The sequence below is a fragment of the Carassius auratus genome, chromosome 4, assembly GCF_003368295.1.
Source record: "Carassius auratus strain Wakin chromosome 4, ASM336829v1, whole genome shotgun sequence".
Classification (NCBI taxonomy): Eukaryota; Metazoa; Chordata; class Actinopteri; order Cypriniformes; family Cyprinidae; genus Carassius; species Carassius auratus.
Window position 1 is genome coordinate 23296402 of NC_039246.1, and position 12916 is coordinate 23309317.

Consider the following 12916-nt stretch of genomic DNA (forward strand, 5'->3'; position numbering starts at 1 on the left):
TGATAACTTCATGCAGTTGCAGCAGATTTGTCAGTTGCACATCTATGATGCAAATCTCCAGTTCCACCACATCCCAAAGCTGCTCTATTGGATTGAGATCTGGTGACTGTGGAGGCCATTTAAGTAAAGTGAACTCATTTTCATGTTCAAGAAACCAGTGTGAGATGATTTGAGCTTTGTGACATGGTGCATTACCCTGCTGGAAGTAGCCATCAGAAGATGGGCACACTGTAGTCATAAAGGGATGAACATGGTCAGCAATGATACTCAGGTAGGCCGTGACGTTTAAACAATGTTCACTTGGTACTAAGGGGCCCAAAGTGTGCCAAGAAAATATCCCCCACACCATTACACCACCACCAGCAGCCTGAACCATTGAGACAAGGCAGGATGGACCCACGCTTTCATGTTCTCTATGCCAAATTCTGACCCTATTCTGAATATTGCAGCAGAAATCAAGACTCATCAGACCAGGGTATCATTTTTCCAATCTTCTTTTGTCCAATTTTGGTAAGCCTGTGCAAATTGTAGCCTCTGTTTCCTGTTCTTAGCTGACAGGAGCGGCACCCAGTGTGGTCTTCTGCTGCTGTAGCTCACCTGCTTTAGGGTTCGACGTGTTGTGTGTTCAGAGATGGTATTCTGCATACCTTGGTTGTATTGAGTGTTTATTTGAGTTACTGTTGCCTTTCTATCATCTCTAACCAGCCCATTCTCCTCTGACCTCTGACATCAACAAGGCATTTTCGTCCTCACAACTGCTGCTCACTGGATATTTTATCTTTTTCGGACCATTCTCTGTAAACTCTAGAGATGGTTATGTGTGAAAATCCCAGGAGATCAGCGATTTCTGAAATACTCAGAGCAACCCGTCTGGCACCAACAACCATTCCACGTCCAAAGTCACTTAAACCCCCTCTTCTCCATTCTGATGCTCAGTATAAGCTTTTTAACTTCACAGACAAATGCAAGAAAAAACAGGTACGTTCGTTGTAGTATCATGTTGCTATGGAAGCTTTAGCCAACCTACAGTGAAGGTCTTCAAAGACTTCCTGGGCATTAAAAAAAAAAAACTATCTTTTTATCTTTAATTCTGATTGAGGATGAAAAGATGGATAAGGAAATATTCATGGTTTTATTTAAGGTTTGGCTTTCATAATGCCAGGCTGAGCAAGAGGGATTCCCGTCCCTCAGACAGGAAGTCTAGTTATCCCACAGGAAGTGTAATCATGTCACACGCTGGTCCGCCCACCTGCGCCATGTGAGGAGACCTCCCGCTACCATGGAAACAGGCATAGGCTCCAGCTTCAGGAAGAGTTGGGGTTCCTTGGACTGCGAGTCATACCTCTGCACCCACAAACCAATCCTGAACTCGGTCACTGGCTCTCCTCCACAGGGAGAGAGATGCATGCGGATTCCGAGGGGTTCTCGTAGTTGCTAGGAGACACAGAATTCATAAAGTGCAAGGCGTGGGATATCCACCCACTTCCCAATTGACAGATCTGAGTCTCCATCAAAACAGGTGCGTCACAGCACTGCGCAATAACATCCAGAGAAAACATCCAGAGATGGAGAGAGAGACTGGCTGTCGTCCTCTGCTTTCTCATTCAAGCTGTTCTCCAGCATTCCTCTGGCTCCCTTTTTTATTTTTCTATCCATTCAAGTTTTCACCATTCGTCTTTTCCTGTTATGTCATCTATTTGCGAATGTAAAATTGAGGCCTGTGTTTGTTGTTTTATCGGTTTGTACTGTTTTTTTTCTTCCTCTATTCCCAATGCTGCAGTCAGCAAATATGCTTTTAATGTTTATTCCGAAAACATATTGTGATTCCAGATCAGAGTAAGCGCTCCCATCAGTAGCAGCATCTGCTTTGCAGTGGTTTTCTCTGCAGATTAAATGACTGTTTACAAACACTCACTATGCGGTGACACTTCTGGATTGTTCTGGCAAACCGGAAAAGTGTTTTAGGTTAGGACTACAATATAATTGAATTGTAAATGACTGAAAATGCTTCACAATACAATATATACAACTATATGTGCTTTTAGGGGATGAAATTAATTTTTTCAATCACCAGTCAATTTGACTACTCAATTATATATATATATATATATATATATATATATATATATATATATATATATATATATATATATATATATATACTTTAAATTTAAAATTAAAACAATTAAAAATGGCAGTAGGTGGCAGTAAGTTACTGTTAAAGGGGTCATATGATGTTGCTAAAAAATAACGTTATTTTGGGTATTTGGTTTAATGGAATGTGTTTATGCGGTTTAAGTTTAAAAAAAAACAGATTATTTTCCAAATAATGTGCCTTAATGTTGCTCCTCTATTCCCCGCCCTTCTGAAACGCGTTGATTTTTTTTACAAAGCTCATCGTTCTGAAAAGTGAGGTGTACGCTGATTGGCCAGCTATCCAGTGCATTGTGATTGGCTGAATACCTCAAGCGTGTGACGGAAATGTTATGCCCCTTAACACTATGATGCCATCTCCTGGCACGACCAGAGAAAACCAATAAAACCCATTTCAAACTAGGCTTTTTTTGCATCCATTCGGGACATAATTACTGATTATAATGACTTCTACTGTCTTTCTATGCATTGCATTGCGTATCGCGCTGCGTAAACATTAAACCATGTCTGCATTTGTGATGGAGAAATGACAAACAACAAGCTCTTCTCTGCCCCAAACTCACATTTGAATCATCAGTGGCAAATTCTTCAAATATGTAAACATAGAGACGGTGAGTTAGAAGCGCCAGACTGTGAGTCAGAAACGCCAGACTGTCCTTGCAAAGTTGGAGTTGCCCCACTTTGTAAAAACAGCCTTTGTGCAAAGAGCCATTTTAGGCTACTGGTTCAGGAAACAGTCCACGTCCTCCATAAAACGCGCTGCACACATCTGAATATTTCATTTGACCTGTTCTGAAACAGTGTTGTAAATACAACTTAACCACTGATTTCTAGTTGTGCCCTCTTCTAGGAAGTCCAAACAAAGTAGTTTCACTTTCACAACGAAACACTTAGCAACTCCATGACATGGCGGTGGCAGCAACAGCTTTCTTTGCATGAACGTTTTGGCGGCGTTATGCACATAGTGCCCACTTCCCACATAGTGACACAGACATGTGGGGGCGTGTTTAAATGAAGCCTTTTAGGTAGGCATGGTTGACTGTTAACTTTTATAAAGAATATCTCTCTGGATTTTAGACTTTAGTTTTGCAAATTGGCTAGTGATTTAGGGATGAATTCTCACTATTGACTAGTTGCTTATTAGCATGCTTATTCTTAACATTTTGGCTGTTTATTAGTACTTATAAAACACATATACTGCATAAAAAATTCTACTTCTCCATCACAGGAATTAATTACATTTTACCACATATTACAATATAAATTTAATATATTATTATTTAATAATAATCACAATATTACTGTATTATCGATCAGATAAATGCAGAATTGGTGAGCAAAATAACCTACTTTTAAAAACAAAAAATGTTATCGGTCACAAACTTTCGAAACAGTAATGCATATAAAATGCTATAAAAACAGCACAGTATAACCATAGCACTGCCATCTCTATTCGAAGGGATCTGGAATTCCAGTCGCTTGTTATCCTGATCATTTAATCTATCGTTGTCCTCGGTTTGCATAAAACATCTCTATTACGCCTAAATTACTGCATTTCATTGCTTTAACAGGAGTAATTTCATTCTTCAGTCTTGTCTTGTCCAGCTCAATGATTTTGTGCTCTTGCAAAAGCCACTAATTACTGTATGGCTAATTAAGAGCTCTGGGAAGTGAAGTTTTTCATATGTGTTGTCCATTTTAATTGAACAGAATGGCTTTATGTGTCAGTAAACTTATGTCCCTGGCTCTCACTGACTGCCCAGTGTGATTTAGGAGCCGAGCCGCCGCTCACTGTTTCATAGATCACTCTAAAACAGCGCTGGATAAGAATCCTAAATGTCTGCTTGTATTTTATGAGCCGTTTAGAGCCAAATGCAGGAGATGGATCGAGGACGGGTTATATTGCATATAAATTTACAGCCTTCATAAAGCTGGATTCAACACAAACGCCTTATTAACGGATGAGTTATACAAATAAGTTGTTGTGAGAGGGATTCGAGTAATAAAAGTTCTTTACCACCAAATGAATGCTTTTGTTTGTGAGCTGAGCTCTTGAAACCAATTTAGTGTGTGGCATTAAAATTGTATGAATGACCACATTACTTCTGCTGTTCTTGGTGAGCCTTGATGTCGTCTCTGAATCTCCATTGTTGTTTAGAGCTTGGATTACTCACACGGGCACTGGGATAATATTAAGAAAAAGCCATGACTGTAGTTATTCCAAAGCAGCGGGCTCCCTCAAGTGATTGCATTAAATGTTTCCTCCGTCATATTTGTTTTAATCTTCATCCTCCTCCTCCTGCTCTCCCACAGTGTGGCATAATCTCTTTTGTATATCCGTGACTCATGTTTAAAATCTCAGAACCCCAGCGGTGGCTTCATCTACCGAGAAGGTTTCCGCACTTCCTCCTAGGTGCTAAGAGATAATTAGGGCAGCTAATGAATGTTAACTTCTCGCAGCCTGTGCAGGCTTGTGCGTGATAAGATGATGACGGCTTGTCCTGCATAAGAAAGTTCTGATGAGGACTCAAAGCTCAGAATACCCTCGGTCTCCCTACTGGCCCTTTGTGACTGTGTTTGGTTAACTAGCTGAGTTTCTCCTAACTGTCTGGCTTTTTTAAATGATCTGTCACTCTGTCCTCACACTCATGTCCTATTAGATTACTTTTAAAAGTCAGTGCAAGTTTGTTTGTTTTGTTTTAGAAACACAGAATGAAACTATTGATGCCTCATCCGCAATAAAAATGTATGTACCTAAGTCTCATTGGCTGTTTTTAATCCCTTCGATTATGTCTTGCCTCGATTTCCTGTTTCAGAAGGAAATGTGATAAAAACTGTGATACTCAAGTGGTTTAATTGTGTCTACTAGAAAGCCCAAGCTTTTTTAACTAGAGCTTTGTCTCCTGAAAAACAAAAACATAAGGAACAAAATATTGATTGGTCTATATTGATGGGTCTTGTGACAAATACACTGGCTAATATATAATGCAGTAACACAATAGTCACAAATATACTGGGGGATTTTCTTCAGATTTACTTCTTAATGTGAAATGCTAAAAGGCAGTAAAATGTTAATTTTGGATCCTAGTTGTAAGCATTCATGACTAAACAATCCTTCAAAACCAGTAGTCCTCTTTGACCTGCAGATGCACCCTTCTGTTTTATCTCATCCCTATGGATTGAGCTGGTGTACTGAGGGAAAGCGTATCAGAGTTCATAGTTAAATCGGGAGCAGGTGCTAAATGTGTAAAGGTGTTTAATAGGAAAAGGGAATACCAGTAGTCAGGCATTTTTATGAAAGTCATAAGGGATTTCCATGTCTGTTTGCTAATTTTCTCTTTTATTGACACTGTAATTTGTCAGGCAGAAGGAGATTATTTTGGCTGGAAGTCTTTTATCGTGAAAATGGCTGTCTCAAACAGGCTACTTTATCTTACTGAATTTATTTCTTTGTAGTTCTTTCGTTTTCCCCGCTTATTGTTTGTTCGGTTCATAATGAAGCCTTGCTGTGAGGCGTATTGCAACAAAATTGTGTAAGCCAGAGGCTTGTCTGTATCAGTGAACTTTTCTGACTTCCTTCCCCCTGCCGGTATCATCTCTGCATGCAAAGACCTCCTCTAAAGCACATGACCAAACTTATCTTCCCTCTCTCGCTTTATATCAATCCCTCTATCTGTTCAGAGAAGGTCTCTGAGGGCCTTTTATGCTGTGGGGTCCTCCTCCAAAATATGCAGAGCTCAGATTAGAACAGCACAGGAAATGGCAGTGGCCATTCAGATCAGATACTGTATCAACTGAGAAACAGCAGTGACAGAACTCCGGGTAAATGTGAAGAAAACCAAAGGGAATAAAGTGAAAAGAGCTGATTAAAGAAGAAAAGGAGTAAGGGAGGAAGACAAGAGTTAAGCCGACTGTAAAGGCTGTCAGGCCCCAGTCACATGTGCGGCTGAAGATTGCAGACGTGACTGAGGGCCGTCCCGGCAGATTTCCTATTTGGATCCGAGTGCAGCAACTGCAGCCCTGCATCAGGACGCTAATTACTGACCTGAACCGCTTCTGTTTGTTTTGCAGTCTTCCTTTTCAGAGTAAAAAAAAAAAGAAGTTCCTGTCTCTGCTGTCAGAGAGAGGCAGAGAGAGAGAACAAGAGTTGTAGTGTCCTCGGACAGTCGGGCGCAGCGGGGTCATTTTGTTAATACGCAGAAGGATTGACATTTTTTACAGTTACTGTGAAGAAAAACGGCTCCGCATGAGATAAACAGGTACTGATCTATTTTACTGTAAGTGTGAAGTCTATGCTTTGTGTGTATACAAGCTTAATTATAACATTGTCTGTAGAAGAGGCCTAAATCTGACAAAAAATTTAAATTATTGTTTTTAAATGATTATGGACATAATTATAAAACTGTATATGTGATTATAATTGTATTATATATTTTATTTTATTAAGATTATTGTATTGCAATCGTAATTATCGGCTTTCTTGTTATTTATTAATTATTACATTTTTCCAATTCTAAATGTTTTCGTCGTCATATTATTTCACCAGCAGTATAACCGGAGAATCGTCATCCATAACTTTGCTGTAGTTTTTTTCTCATTCTGTGTGGCCAGTGTGTAGTTTCCTGTGTAAGCGTGTGCATGCTAGCGTACAACGCAGGAAACCACGGATTCAAAGGCCGTCCATTTCCCCTCCTTCCTGCTCTCTAAGTATTTTCCTCAGCGTATGCCCAGCTCCTCTCTCCTGCCCCACCATTCTATTAAAACCGACACATAAAGTCCAAACGTAAGTTCTTGTGAATGCAGCTTTGATCTCTATCTCTGTTTCTCTCTTTCTTACCTCTCTAATATTCTGTCTGTTGATTTCTCTCGGGAATGCTTCTGTTCTTCCTGACGAGCTTCGTTCAGTGTGTCTTCACAAATTAAGGGAGAGGGGAAAACCATCATTAGAGGAGTTTGTAGAATAGGAGAAATGCGCAGATAGTTTACATGGAAAGGGGCAATTGAAGATGAGATGAAGATCTGAAGGCACATTCCTAACCCTAAGTTTTAAACTTAAGCATGTAACTTCTCGCTTGTGGGTGGACTTTTTGACTTTGGCCTGTAATCAACCACCTACTGTAGCAACCATCCAGGAGACCGTAACATTGGGGAAGTGACCTTTCCAAGCGCCACTCAAATTTCTTCCAGAAAAACATACAAAAAAACTTGTTGTAAAACTGTAACCACCAAGAACAACCTGGCAACCACCCATAAAAATGAATTCTGCATACACTCTAAAAAGAAAAGGTGCTAAATAGCACTAAAAGTGGTTCTTTGGCTCGTAATCATAGGGGAACCACTTTAAGTGCCATATAGCACTTATCTTTAAAGGTGCTATACAGCACCTTTGTCAAATGGTGCTATGTAGAACCATAAGAGGTGCCATAAAGCACCTTGATTGTTTACAATTTCTTCAACAAAAATGGCGCTCCACATTGGTTCTTTGGGTCGTTATAGGGGAACCTCTTTTGGCATTAATGGCACTTAAGCTTCACAGCACATTTGTCAAATAGTGCTTTATAGAAATTTTTTTTAGGTAGTAGGCCATTATCATATCATTATACTTCAATGTTTGAGTCAATATGCTTCTAAATGACGATTTTATACCAAATCATGGATTGAAAGATTCAAAACCCTGTACTAAAAGCTTACTGATAAAGAAAATACATTACACTTTTAACAGTTTAATTCATTTATTTTAGTTGCAAATATAATCAGTGCTTTTTAACTAACAACACTGGCTGAAAAAATAGAAAATGGAATATGAGAGAGAGACAGAGAGACTCTATGCACAGATTGAGCTGTACACTCTTTTAATTGTGACGGGAAGTCCGGCTGCATCCTTCATTTTTAAGACAATGCACTCCAGGAAGGTCAGTGTCTTTTTCAGTCCTTTAGGATATTGGATCCCAAACAGAAAATATGTGCAAAGGATGAGGCCCAGTGCCATTGAGATGTCCTCACTCTCCTCAGTAATGGACTGGCCATCCAACATGACGACAATGTGGTCGTATTGCATGGGATTACCCTCCCTGCAGCCTTTGAGCACCATTTTAGGTGTTGGTGTGTCAGGAGGGCAGGTCTGAGCATGGCCCTGGGGGAGAAGGGATAATAGCATTAACCATCTTCATTTATTTGAAAGGCAAACCTTAAATAGTTGAATAAAACAGTAAGCCCATTGAAGCAGTTGTTTTTGTGAATTTAAGGAGCGGAGTGCCTAAAACCCCCTTGCTGTTCTACATCCAATGTAAAACATGGATTCAAAGAACTTATTGCATTTATAAAACTTACTCCATAAAAATATTTTAATATTTTATTCACAAAATAAAAACCAGCAACAAAAAATTACACATTTATTCATCTGCCAAGCAATGTGGTTTAAAGAGGTTACTAAGCAACATATGCAGCAGCAAAGACCGTGACAAACAGCACTTGCGCAGTAATATTATTAGGTACAACTGTGTAGGAATCACAAAACAGCACTTGCCTCGAGTACCTTATTGCTTTTATAAAACGGTTGCCACACAATACCAATATTAAAGGCGAAAAATGTGTATCTATTCAACTTTCATGAAGTAAAATCACTAAAAGCATTCCTTCTGCTGAAAAAAAAAAAAGTCCCTGTCCAGCCGTAAACAGCAACAGAAGTTACATATATTATTTTGCCAAAAGATGGAGGCAAAGACTGTCTTTATGAGTGAGTCATCTGGAATCGGTAGAGAAGGACGTTTATATTGGAAGGCTCTGAGTCAAACTTGTTATCACGAGGAAGGAAGATGCAACTGACATGACTATAGGCATGAGAAAACCCCTTAACGTTGTGTTAGCAGACATTCAAAACGGATTATTTTATTACGAATATAGGACTCTCCTGAATACATGTCTACATGTCTACTGTAAATGCAAGTACACTCACTTTCTCGATCTTTCACAATACTCCACTAGGGCTGTGACGGTGGCTGATTTTTACCACCGCGGTGGTCATGGACCAACAACCGCCGGTGGCGCGGTGTTTAAAAAAAAAAAAAAAAATAAATATAAATATATATATATATATATATATATATATATATATAAAACATATAAAACATTAGTGTCAAAATTTGCTCATTAACGAAAGCGATAATTTTTTTCCAGTTTAACGTATTCAAATTATATTACGACGGTGGCAGGGATGGCCATCCACTCACAACTGCTGCTTCTGTCACTTTTTCTCATGACAAGAAGTGAATTTATTCATTCGCAGTCAGAATGACTGAACAGGAAACGTTTCAGACACGCGCTCCACTTCACTTTATTATCAGGTGCAAGTTAAGCGAACGCAGACGGTCCTGTGCTCAAAGACGGTGCGCGCTTCCTTTGTGCGTATCCTTTCATATCAAACTGCGAAATAAACTATGCAAGCAGTGTTCATGGAATTACCAAAAAAGGTGATTAAAGCTGACTTAAACTGTGCATGCATGTAATATTATTTATATAGGCTATATTAGGCCTATATACAGGATATATTTATATGTATGCACGTCTAGAAATCACTCATCTAACACATCCTATTTAACTCGTCAGTTCGTGTTTATTTGAGCACTCTGTCAGTGAACGCCGCCTGCAAAACACTAAAATAAATATCAAAGAAATAATGCTTATAATTAGTATTTTGTCGCGCTGCGTCGCTCGCGTCCGTTAGACAGGGTGTATTTAACTTTCTTATTTAGGCTATACACCCTGTCTAATGGACGCGAGTGACGCAGCGTGACAAAATACTCATTATAATCAGTGATGCTACACTGGATGCAGCACAACACGACATGATAAATCCCTGTCTGGTCTGTGAGGTACTGACACAGAGTTCAAATGTCCTGTATAGGCACTAGACAGACTAAACCTGTCGCAACGCAGTTGTGTTGTGTCCAAGGGAAAACCAAAGACACAAAGAGACCAGGAGGGAGGTGGAGCGGTGGAGGATCAGGGGGAGGGACGGAGGGCCAGATAAAATGGTAAAACAGAGACAAGAGGACCAGGTAGAATGGGGAAACAGAGACAAGAGGACCAGGTAGAATGGGGAAACAGAGACAAGACGACCAGGTAAAATGGGGAAACAGAGACAAGAGAAGTGCAACACAAAACAAGGAGTCCTGGAGGGTGGTGGACCGGCGGAGGATCAGGGGGAGGGACGGAGGGCCAGGTCCATAGGAGGAAACAGAAAGACACAGACAGGAGAACAAAAAAAAAAAAAAAAAAAACACAAAAAGTCCAAGAAGGACATCACGTGACGCCCACCAGGAGGAACAGAAGACCACCACAACCATGTAGTCAGGGCGGAAGCCCCCCAGGGCGGAGCAGAAGACCACCATAACCGTGTGGTCGGGACGGAAGCCCCCCAGGGCGGAGCAGAAGACCACCACAACCGTGTGGTCAGAACGGGTGCCCCCCAGGGCAGAGCAGAAGACCACCACATCCGTATGGTCGAGATCGGAGTCCCCCAGGGTGGAGCAGAAGACCACCACAACCGTGCGGCCGAACCAGACGCCCCCCAGGGCGGAGCAGAAGACCACCACAACCGTGTGGTCAGGGTGGAAGCCCCCCAGGGCGGAACAGAAGACCACCACGTCCGTGTGGTTGAACAAGATGCCCCCCACGGCAGAGCAGAAGACCACCACATCCTTGTGGTCGAGGCAGAAAGCTCCCAGGGCGGAGCAGAAGACCACCACATCCGTGCGGCCGAACCAACAGGAGGACAAGTCTGGTTGGGCAAGTCTGAAACATAGAACATGAGCATGTTAAGGGTAGCCTCCGTGGCCACAACAGGAACAGTCGGGTGCTCAGAGAGTTTGACTGAGACATGACGAGTCTCTGGAAGTTCCGCAGAGGCGAGGAGAGATTCTGGTAGTTCAGCAGAGACGTGGAACGGTTCTGGTAGTTCATCAGAGACGTGAAGAGGCTCTGGTAGTTCCATAGAGAAGTGACGAGACTCTGATAATCCCATGGTGTTTATACTGGATTCCAGAAGATCGGTGCTGACTTGACTTTGCTCATGAAGATTATTGGTGACTTGCATTTGTTCATGAAGATCATTGGTGACTTGTATTTGTTCATGAAGATCAATGTGACTTGCCTTTGTTCATGAAGATCAGTGGGTGACTTGAATTCTCCCATGAAGAACCCTGGTGACTTGACTCTGTTCTTGAAGGTCACTGGGTGACTTGACTCTGTCCTTGAAGGTCACCGGTGACTTGACTCTGTCCTTGAAGGTCCCTGGTGACTTGACTCTGTCCTTGAAGGTCACCGGTGACTTGACTCTGTCCTTGAAGGTCACCGGTGACTTGACTCTGTCCTTGAAGATCAACGGTGACTAGCCTTGACTCCGGAAGGTCCACGGTAACTAGCCCTGACTCTGGAAGGTCAACGGTGACTAGCCCTGATTCTGGAAGGTCAAAGGGGACTAACCCTGACTCTGGAAGGTCAATGGTGACTAACCCTGACCTGGAGGGTCCACGAGCACCTGCCTCGACTCTGGAGGGTCCACGAGTCCCTGGCTCGACTCTGGAGGGTCAACACGAACTAACCCTGACTCTGAAAGGTTGACAGTGACTGACCCTGACTCTGGAAAGTCGATGGTCACTAGCCCTGACTCTGGAAGGTCTACGGTGACTAACCCTGACTCTGGAGGGTCCACGAGCACCTGACTCGACTCTGGAGGGTCCACGAGCATCTGACTCTACTTATGAGGGTCAATCGGAACCTGACTCAACTCTGGAAATTCAACGGGCATCTGACTCGACTCTGAAGGTCAACAGGAAACTAGCCCTGACTCTGGAAGGTCGACGGTGATTAACCCTGACTCTTGAGGGTCCACAAGGACCTGACTCGACTCTGGAAGGTCAACAGGAACCTGACTTGACTCTGGAGGGTCAATTGTGGCTGTTATCAGGTACAGAGGCGATAGATAAGCAGCCATCTTGTGCCATAACTCTGGACCGGCAGCCATCTTGGGCCGTGGCGCTGGACCGGCAGCCATTTTTGGTCAGTGGCGCTGGGCCGGCAGCCATCTTGGAGAGTGGCACTGGGCCAGCGGCCATCTTGCATCATGGTGCTGGGCTGGCGGCCACCTTGTGCTGTGACGCTGGGCTGGCGGCCATCTTGGCAGTGGCGCTGGGCTGGCGGCCATCCTACCGGAAGAGACAGGAGTGGCTGGGGCATCCACGGACGCCGATGCTGCAAGTAGCCACACAAACTCCCAGAACCCGAATGTGTCCAATTGATCCAGTTCCTTCTGAGGAACGAGTCATCCAGTCCAGTATTACAATAGTCCTTAAAAGGGGGGGTGAAATGCTATTTCATGCTACAGAGTTTTTTACACTGTTAAAGAGTTGGATTCCCATGTTAAACAACATAAAACAACCGGTTTGTCATAAGTTTCGGAAGTTTTTTTCGAGTATGGGTCTGTGTGACGTTAGATGGAGCGGAATTTCCTTATATGGGTCCTAAGGGCACTTCTCCCGGAAGAGCGCGCGCGCCCTTAGAGCAGAGCAGAGATATTCACTGACCAGAGCGAGAGAGCGAAATGTCACAAAAGAAGTGTGTTTTTGGTTGCCAGGGCAAGACAACCCGCACAGATTACCAGTGGATGGAGTTTATTTTTACAGAGCATCAACGGAGTTTGTGCAAGTGTTTGTGTTTTTCCCTGCATTTCGAAGATGCTTGTTTTTACAAACAAGGCCCAGTT